This window comes from Engystomops pustulosus, chromosome 3 (genome assembly GCF_040894005.1).
Source record: "Engystomops pustulosus chromosome 3, aEngPut4.maternal, whole genome shotgun sequence".
Lineage (NCBI taxonomy): Eukaryota > Metazoa > Chordata > Amphibia > Anura > Leptodactylidae > Engystomops > Engystomops pustulosus.
In genome coordinates, this window is record NC_092413.1 from 218,744,908 (window position 1) to 218,756,809 (window position 11,902).

At 48.5% G+C, this 11,902-nt stretch overlaps 1 long non-coding RNA gene across 1 annotated transcript in view; it reads right to left on the reverse strand.

Moving 5' to 3' along the window:
- LOC140120737 (uncharacterized) overlaps nt 1-11,071 on the reverse strand; it is a 53,110-nt gene extending 42,039 nt beyond the window's left edge. Inside the window, exon 1 of the long non-coding RNA XR_011853966.1 lies at nt 10,931-11,071. This is a non-coding gene — a long non-coding RNA (uncharacterized lncRNA). The remainder of the gene's footprint in view (nt 1-10,930) is intronic.
- Nucleotides 11,072-11,902: the final 831 nt, after the last annotated feature.

Below are 11,902 nucleotides of genomic sequence, written 5' to 3' on the forward strand. Positions count from 1 at the left end.
ACATCCCCCCATAACAGTGTCACCTACACATCCCCCATAACAGTGTCATCTACACATCCCCCATAACAGTGTCACCTACACATCCCCCATAACAGTGTCACCTACACATCCCCCCATAACAGTGTCATCTACACATCCCCCATAACAGTGTCACCTACACATCCCCCCATAACAGTGTCATCTACACATCCCCCATAACAGTGTCATCTACACATCCCCCCATAACAGTGTCATCTACACATCCCCCATAACAGTGTCATCTACACATCCCCCATAACAGTGTCACCTACACATCCCCCATAACAGTGTCACCTACACATCCCCCATAACAGTGTCACCTACACATCCCCCCATAACAATGTCATCTACACATCCCCCATAACAGTGTCATCTACACATCCCCCATAACAGTGTCACCTACACATCCCCCATAACAGTGTCACCTACACCTCCCCCCATAACAGTGTCATCTACACATCCCCCATAACAGTGTCACCTACACATCCCTCATAACAGTGTCACCTACACATCCCCCATAACAGTGTCATCTACACCTCCCCCATAACAGTGTCACCTACACATCCCTCCATAACAGTGTCACCTACACATCCCTCATAACAGTGTCACCTACACATCCCCCCCATAACAGTGTCATCTACACATCCCTCATAACAGTGTCACCTACACATCCCCCATAACAGTGTCATCTACACATCCCCCATAACAGTGTCACCTACACATCCCCCATAACAGTGTCACCTACACATCCCCCATAACAGTGTCACCTACACATCCCCCCATAACAGTGTCACCTACACATCCCCCCATAACAGTGTCACCTACACATCCCCCCCATAACAGTGTCATCTACACATCCCCCATAACAGTGTCATCTACACATCCCCCCATAACAGTGTCGTCTACACATCCCCCCATAACAGTGTCGTCTACACATCCCCCCATAACAGTGTCGTCTACACATCCCCCATAACAGTGTCATCTACACATCCCCCATAACAGTGTCACCTACACATCCCCCATAACAGTGTCACCTACACATCCCCCATAACAGTGTCACCTACACACACCCCATAACAGTGTCATCTATACATCCCCCATAACAGTGTCACCTACACATCCCCCCATAACAGTGTCACCTACACATCCCCCATAACAGTGTCATCTACACATCCCCCATAAAAGTGTCACCTACACATCCCCCATAACAGTGTCACCTACACATCCCCCATAACAGTGTCATCTACACATCCCCCCATAACAGTGTCACCTACACATCCCCCCATAACAGTGTCATCTACACATCCCCCATAACAGTGTCATCTACACCTCCCCCATAACAGTGTCATCTACACATCCCCCCATAACAGTGTCATCTACACATCCCCCATAACAGTGTCATCTACACCTCCCCCATAACAGTGTCACCTACACATCCCCCATAACAGTGTCATATACACATCCCCCCATAACAGTGTCACCTACACATCCCCCATAACAGTGTCATCTACACATCCCCCCATAACAGTGTCACCTACACATCCCCCCATAACAGTGTCACCTACACATCCCCCATAACAGTGTCACCTACACATCCCCCATAACAGTGTCACCTACACATCCCCCATAACAGTGTCACCTACACATCCCCCCATAACAGTGTCACCTACACATCCCCCCATAACAGTGTCATCTACACATCCCCCATAACAGTGTCATCTACACCTCCTCCCATAACAGTGTCACCTACACCTCCCCCATAACAGTGTCACCTACACATCCCCCCATAACAGTGTCACCTACACATCCCCCATAACAGTGTCATCTACACATCCCCCATAACAGTGTCATCTACACCTCCCCCCATAACAGTGTCACCTACACATCCCCCCATAACAGTGTCACCTACACATCCCCCATAACAGTGTCATCTACACATCCCCCATAACAGTGTCACCTACACCTCCTCCCATAACAGTGTCACCTACACCTCCCCCATAACAGTGTCACCTACACATCCCCCCATAACAGTGTCACCTACACATCCCCCCATAACAGTGTCATCTACACATCCCCCCATAACAGTGTCACCTACACATCCCCCATAACAGTGTCATCTACACATCCCCCATAACAGTGTCACCTACACATCCCCCATAACAGTGTCATCTACACCTCCTCCCATAACAGTGTCACCTACACATCCCCCATAACAGTGTCATCTACACATCCCCCCATAACAGTGTCACCTACACATCCCCCCATAACAGTGTCACCTACACATCCCCCATAACAGTGTCACCTACACATCCCCCATAACAGTGTCACCTACACATCCCCCCATAACAGTGTCACCTACACATCCCACCATAACAGTGTCATCTACACATCCCCCATAACAGTGTCACCTACACATCCCCCCATAACAGTGTCACCTACACATCCCCCCATAACAGTGTCACCTACACATCCCCCCATAACAGTGTCATCTACACCTCCTCCCATAACAGTGTCACCTACACATCCCCCATAACAGTGTCATCTACACATCCCCCCATAACAGTGTCACCTACACATCCCCCATAACAGTGTCACCTACACATCCCCCATAACAGTGTCACCTACACATCCCCCCATAACAGTGTCACCTACACATCCCCCATAACAGTGTCATCTACACATCCCCCCCATAACAGTGTCATCTACACATCCCCCCATAACAGTGTCATCTACACATCCCCCCATAACAGTGTCATCTACACATCCCCCATAACAGTGTCACCTACACATCCCCCATAACAGTGTCATCTACACATCCCCCCATAACAGTGTCACCTACACATCCCCCATAACAGTGTCATCTACACATCCCCCATAACAGTGTCACCTACACATCCCCCCATAACAGTGTCACCTACACATCCCCCCATAACAGTGTCATCTACACATCCCCCATAACAGTGTCATCTACACATCCCCCATAACACTGTCATCTACACATCCCCCCATAAAAGTGTCACCTACACATCCCCCCATAACAGTGTTATCTACACATCCCCCATAACAGTGTCATCTACACATCCCCCCATAACAGTGTCATATACACATCCCCCCATAACAGTGTCATCTACACATCCCCCATAACAGTGTCCCCTACACATCCCCCATAACAGTGTCACCTACACATCCCCCATAACAGTGTCATCTACACATCCCCCCATAACAGTGTCACCTACACATCCCCCCATAACAGTGTCATCTACACATCCCCCATAACAGTGTCACCTACACATCCCCCCATAACAGTGTCATCTACACCTCCTCCCATAACAGTGTCACCTACACATCCCCCATAACAGTGTCATCTACACATCCCCCCATAACAGTGTCACCTACACATCCCCCATAACAGTGTCACCTACACATCCCCCATAACAGTGTCACCTACACATCCCCCCATAACAGTGTCACCTACACATCCCCCATAACAGTGTCATCTACACATCCCCCCATAACAGTGTCATCTACACATCCCCCCATAACAGTGTCATCTACACATCCCCCCATAACAGTGTCATCTACACATCCCCCATAACAGTGTCACCTACACATCCCCCATAACAGTGTCATCTACACATCCCCCCATAACAGTGTCACCTACACATCCCCCATAACAGTGTCATCTACACATCCCCCATAACAGTGTCACCTACACATCCCCCCATAACAGTGTCACCTACACATCCCCCCATAACAGTGTCATCTACACATCCCCCATAACAGTGTCATCTACACATCCCCCATAACACTGTCATCTACACATCCCCCCATAAAAGTGTCACCTACACATCCCCCCATAACAGTGTTATCTACACATCCCCCATAACAGTGTCATCTACACATCCCCCCATAACAGTGTCATATACACATCCCCCCATAACAGTGTCATCTACACATCCCCCATAACAGTGTCCCCTACACATCCCCCATAACAGTGTCACCTACACATCCCCCATAACAGTGTCATCTACACATCCCCCCATAACAGTGTCACCTACACATCCCCCCATAACAGTGTCATCTACACATCCCCCATAACAGTGTCACCTACACATCCCCCCATAACAGTGTCACCTACACATCCCCCATAACAGTGTCACCTACACATCCCCCCATAACAGTGTCACCTACACATCCCCCATAACAGTGTCACCTACACATCCCCCCATAACAGTGTCACCTACACATCCCCCCATAACAGTGTCACCTACACATCCCCCATAACAGTGTCACCTACACATCCCCCATAACAGTGTCACCTACACATCCCCCATAACAGTGTCACCTACACATCCCCCATAACAGTGTCATCTACACATCCCCCATAACAGTGTCATCTACACATCCCCCCATAACAGTGTCACCTACACCTCCCCCCATAACAGTGTCATCTACACATCCCCCATAACAGTGTCATCTACACATCCCCCCATAACAGTGTCATCTACACATCCCCCCATAACAGTGTTATCTACACATCCCCCCATAACAGTGTCACCTACACATCCCCCCATAACAGTGTTATCTACACATCCCCCATAACAGTGTCATCTACACATCCCCCCATAACAGTGTCATCTACACATCCCCCATAACAGTGTCATCTACACATCCCCCCATAACAGTGTTATCTACACATCCCCCATAACAGTGTCATCTACACATCCCCCCATAACAGTGTCATCTACACATCCCCCCATAACAGTGTCATCTACACATCCCCCATAACAGTGTCATCTACACATCCCCCCATAACAGTGTTATCTACACATCCCCCATAACAGTGTCATCTACACATCCCCCCATAACAGTGTCATCTACACATCCCCCATAACAGTGTCACCTACACATCCCCCCATAACAGTGTCATCTACACATCCCCCCATAACAGTGTCACCTACACATCCCCCATAACAGTGTCATCTACACATCCCCCATAACAGTGTCACCTACACATCCCCCATAACACTGTCATCTACACATCCCCCATAACAGTGTCATCTACACATCCCCCCATAACAGTGTCATCTACACATCCCCCATAACAGTGTCACCTACACATCCCCCATAACAGTGTCACCTACACATCCCCCATAACAGTGTCACCTACACATCCCCCCATAACAATGTCATCTACACATCCCCCATAACAGTGTCATCTACACATCCCCCATAACAGTGTCACCTACACATCCCCCATAACAGTGTCACCTACACCTCCCCCCATAACAGTGTCATCTACACATCCCCCATAACAGTGTCACCTACACATCCCTCATAACAGTGTCACCTACACATCCCCCATAACAGTGTCATCTACACCTCCCCCATAACAGTGTCACCTACACATCCCTCCATAACAGTGTCACCTACACATCCCTCATAACAGTGTCACCTACACATCCCCCCCATAACAGTGTCATCTACACATCCCTCATAACAGTGTCACCTACACATCCCCCCATAACAGTGTCACCTACACATCCCCCATAACAGTGTCATCTACACATCCCCCATAACAGTGTCACCTACACATCCCCCATAACAGTGTCACCTACACATCCCCCATAACAGTGTCACCTACACATCCCCCCATAACAGTGTCACCTACACATCCCCCCATAACAGTGTCATCTACACATCCCCCATAACAGTGTCATCTACACATCCCCCATAACAGTGTCACCTACACATCCCCCATAACAGTGTCACCTACACCTCCCCCCATAACAGTGTCACCTACACATCCCCCCATAACAATGTCATCTACACATCCCCCATAACAGTGTCACCTACACATCCCCCCATAACAGTGTCATCTACACATCCCCCATAACAGTGTCACCTACACATCCCCCATAACACTGTCACCTACACATCCCCCCATAACAGTGTCACCTACACATCCCCCATAACACTGTCATCTACACATCCCCCATAACAGTGTCACCTACACATCCCCCATAACAGTGTCACCTACACATCCCCCATAACACTGTCACCTACACATCCCCCCATAACAGTGTCACCTACACATCCCCCATAACACTGTCATCTACACATCCCTCATAACAGTGTCACCTACACATCCCCCATAACAGTGTCACCTACACATCCCCCATAACAGTGTCATCTACACATCCCCCATAACAGTGTCATCTACACATCCCCCATAACAGTGTCACCTACACATCCCCCATAACAGTGTCACCTACACACACCCCATAACAGTGTCATCTATACATCCCCCATAACAGTGTCACCTACACATCCCCCCATAACAGTGTCACCTACACATCCCCCATAACAGTGTCACCTACACATCCCCCATAACAGTGTCATCTACACATTCCCCCATAACAGTGTCACCTACACATCCCCCCATAACAGTGTCACCTACACATCCCCCATAACAGTGTCACCTACACATCCCCCATAACAGTGTCATCTACACATCCCCCCCATAACAGTGTCACCTACACATCCCCCATAACAGTGTCACCTACACATCCCCCATAACAGTGTCACCTACACATCCCCCCATAACAGTGTCACCTACACATCCCCCCATAACAGTGTCACCTACACATCCCCCATAACAGTGTCATCTACACATCCCCCATAACAGTGTCACCTACACATCCCCCATAACAGTGTCACCTACACATCCCCCCATAACAGTGTCACCTACACATCCCCCATAACAGTGTCATCTACACATCCCCCATAACAGTGTCACCTACACATCCCCCCATAACAGTGTCACCTACACATCCCCCATAACAGTGTCACCTCCACATCCCCCCATAACAGGGTCACCTACACATCCCCCCCATAACAGTGTCACCTACACATCCCCCCATAACAGTGTCACCTACACATCCCCCATAACATTGTCACCTACACATCCCCCCATAACAGTGTCACCTACACATCCCCCCATAACAGTGTCACCTACACATCCCCCATAACAGTGTCACCTCCACATCCCCCCATAACAGTGTCATCTACACATCCCCCATAACAGTGTCATCTACACATCCCCCCATAACAGTGTCACCTACACATCCCCCCATAACAGTGTCACCTACACATCCCCCCATAACAGTGTCATCTACACATCCCCCATAACAGTGTCACCTACACATCCCCCATAACAGTGTCACCTACACATCCCCCATAACAGTGTCATCTACACATCCCCCATAACAGTGTCACCTACACATCCCCCCATAACAGTGTCATCTACACATCCCCCATAATAGTGTCACCTACACATCCTCCCATAACAGTGTCATCTACACATCCCCCCATAACAGTGTCACCTACACATCCCCCATAACAGTGTCACCTACACATCCCCCATTACAGTGTCACCTACACATCCCCCATAACAATGTCACCTACACATCCCCCATAACAGTGTCATCTACACATCCCCCATAACAGTGTCATCTACACATCCCCCCATAACAGTGTCACCTACACATCCCCCATAACAGTGTCATCTACACATCCCCCCATAACAGTGTCACCTACACATCCCCCATAACAGTGTCATTTACACATCCCCCATAACAGTGTCATCTACACATCCCCCATAACAGTGTCACCTACACATCCCCCCATAACAGTGTCATCTACACATCCCCCATAACAGTGTCATCTACACCTCCCCCATAACAGTGTCATCTACACATCCCCCCATAACAGTGTCATCTACACATCCCCCATAACAGTGTCATCTACACCTCCCCCATAACAGTGTCACCTACACATCCCCCATAACAGTGTCATCTACACATCCCCCCATAACAGTGTCACCTACACATCCCCCCATAACAGTGTCACCTACACATCCCCCCATAACAATGTCATATACACATCCCCCCATAACAGTGTCACCTACACATCCCCCATAACAGTGTCATCTGCACATCCCCCCATAACAGTGTCACCTACACATCCCCCCATAACAGTGTCACCTACACATCCCCCCATAACAGTGTCACCTACACATCCCCCCATAACAATGTCACCTACACATCCCCCATAACAGTGTCATCTACACATCCCCCCATAACAATGTCACCTACACATCCCCCCATAACAATGTCACCTACACATCCCCCATAACAGTGTCACCTACACATCCCTCATAACAGTGTCACCTACACATCCCCCCATAACAGTGTCATCTACACATCCCCCATAACAGTGTCACCTACACATCCCCCATAACAGTGTCACCTACACATCCCCCATAACAGTGTCATCTACACATCCCCCATAACAGTGTCACCTACACATCCCTCCATAACAGTGTCACCTACACATCCCCCATAACAGTATCACCTACACATTCCCCATAACAGTGTCATCTACACATCCCCCATAACAGTGTCACCTACACCCCCCCCATAACAGTGTCACCTACACATCCCCCCATAACAGTGTCACCTACACATCCCCCATAACAGTGTCACCTACACATCCCCCATAACAGTGTCACCTACACATCCCCCATAACAGTGTCAACTACACATCCCCCCATAACAGTGTCATCTACACATCCCCCCATAACAGTGTCATCTACACATCCCCCCATAACAGTGTCACCTACACATCCGCCATAACAGTGTCATCTACACATCCCCCATAACAGTGTCATCTACACATCCCCCATAACAGTGTCACCTACACATCCCCCCATAACAGTGTCACCTACACATCCCCCATAACAGTGTCATCTACACATCCCCCCATAACAGTGTCACCTACACATCCCCCATAACAGTGTCATCTACACATCCCCCCATAACAGTGTCACCTACACATCCCCCCATAACAGTGTCATCTACACATCCCCCCCATAACAGTGTCACCTACACATCCCCCATAACAGTGTCACCTACACATCCCCCCATAACAGTGTCACCTACACATCCCCCCATAACAGTGTCATCTACACATCCCCCATAACAGTGTCACCTACACATCCCCCATAACAGTGTCACCTACACATCCCCCCATAACAGTGTCACCTACACATCCCCCCATAACAATGTCACCTACACATCCCCCATAACAGTGTCATCTACACATCCCCCCATAACAATGTCACCTACACATCCCCCCATAACAATGTCACCTACACATCCCCCCATAACAGTGTCACCTACACATCCCCCATAACAGTGTCACCTACACATCCCCCATAACAGTGTCACCTACACATCCCCCCCATAACAATGTCATCTACACATCCCCCATAACAGTGTCACCTACACATCCCCCCATAACAGTGTCATCTACACATCCCCCATAACAGTGTCATATACACATGTGGAATGCTCTGCGTCTGGTCCATCCTGTTCCACTTGTTATAGTGACTGCATCGTTCCCGTCTGAGGCTGGAGGGACGATCCCTACACCTGCCCCTCTCTCCCTGTCCCTACACCTCTGCAACACGGTCCTGTTCCCTCCACTGCAGGTCACTGCCCTCTGACCCCACTAACACTGCAGCAGTGACCTGGACCCACCAGAAGTTCTGCAAGTTCCACTACATTTTGTGTATTCATGTCGCGCCATCTCTGCTTGCTGTGAAGAAAATAAATCATTTTTGTTTACTATCAACTACCTACAACCCATACGACACATTAGCAGCGCAATCTGTTTGTTACAATGTATCAGCGCGGAGCCCGGAATGGATTGTTTAGATTGGATACAATAAGGACAAACCCTCATCTTTTGCTTCCGCATGTGATAATCCGGGCAGTATTCGCTGACAGCAAGCAGAGATCTAGAGAATCTTAAAATTTCTATTTGCAGGACATGCACAGCACAAAGCTACAGGGTGACACACAGTCACGACACCTCAGTGCAGGCAATATATCTGCAGTAAGAGGTAAGATCTCTGTTTGCTGTCCTATAGTAGAGACATTTTCCTGTGTTCAACCCATCCTGATCCAGTCCAGTTCAAAGCTAGACGAACGGGAGAGCACTGATACACTGCAACAAACCCCCAGCACTATAAGTCTCTGACTGTAAAGATTTGTTTCCATTCACTGACATCAACCATGTGTAAACACTAAGTATATGACTTGTACTTTAGGTTCAGGGACATAAGTACAAACACCATCTCTTTCCTCCTCTATTGCTCTGGTTTCCTACGTGCCAGTCCTTACTGCAGTAATATTCTATTCAGGAACCAGAAGGCTCTGGATGAACACAGACTCATCATCTATGAAGGAATTTTGGAGGAATTGTACCCAAAAACTGAGGCTACATAGAGTATAAAATACAAAAATCTGTTCTCTTCCACTTCTCTCAGTGTCAGTCTTTACTACAGTCTTCGTATTGTGTTCATGAACCAGCAGGCTCTGGATGGGCACAGCTGAAGACATTTATGTTCTGTGTATGAATACATAATTATAACTTGATGAGAGAACCATTTTTGCATTAATTCTCCCAAAATCTATAGTCCACATGAAGGCTAATGGTGAAAAACCATCACATTTTTGCTTTCATTGCTGTTATTGTCAGTGTCAGTCCTTACTGCAGTATTAGAGTTCTATTCATGAACCAGGAGGCTCTGTATTAACACAGGGATAGAGTTTTTGGCACCTCTATAAGTCTAGATGTGAGTTTGGTGAAATGAAGGGTCAGGACTACATGCGATTTGCTCAAAAGTTTGTGAACCCGCAGTTTGCACCCTGTTCACACTGTGCTGCAGCGACACTTCCCTGATGGCAGATGCTTCTGCGGACAGATAGTGATTGCAGAAGTTGCAGGTCAGGGCGGGCGGGGGGGAGAAATCTGATAAGGACACATTTAAAGGGGCCAGACTCACATGGTAGGGTCCGGTGGCTGGTCCCCGGCGCCGGTGCGCACAGGTCACACGGGTGGGGGGTGTCAGCACATCTCTCCGCTGATCCTCGGGCTCGTCTGTCAGGTAACCTTTGCTCGTGATTTTCCCTCCTCTTCCTCATTCCGTGTCATACTATAGATAAACACCTGAGCTTCCAAGCCAAGAGGAAATGCACTGAATAGACCAATCATAGCGTCACTGTGTACGAGGTTGGCACCGGGCACCTGAAGGCTACACGGGAGGATCGTAATAGCCGTATAATCTCCAGCAGAGTACACAAAGAATCGAGCACTTCATAGCAACCAAACTGTTATGGTTTGTAGGAACCTGTGTGTAAGGCAGCAGGATCTGAAACTCATGGGCTGGTCCTTTGGTTTGTGGGGGTGTGTCTATTATAGAGCCAGCCCCCGCGGTTTCAGTTGGATGCTGATTGTTCCTATTCATCTGTGTTGGAATGACAATGTGTGCAAGTAGGGGATGAAAAATTGGCCCAGTGGTTAAAAAAAAGCTGCAGAGGGTAACACATACCCCTAGGGCCCTTCTATCCTTTCAGGGGCCACGAGGTGGCCTCATTTTGATCTCTTTAACCCTGCTTTGGCACTGTAAATGGAGCATGGAAAAATGGGACCTTGGTCTTTCATAAACATAGGAGGCCCTATTCTACATGAACACATAAGGGTCCATAAAAAGTGCCCCGATTATTCATGAACACATGAGGGCCCATAAAAAGGGCCCGATTCTTTATGAACGCATGAGGGCCCATAAAAAGGGCCCCGATTCTTTATGAACGCATGAGGGCCCATAAAAAGGTCCCCGATTCTTTATGAACGCATGTGGGCCCATAAAAAGGGCCCCGATTCTTTATGAACACATAAGGGTCCATAAAAAGGGTCCCGATTCTTCATGAACACATGAAGGCCCATAAAAAGGGCCCCGATTCTTCATTGATCAGCT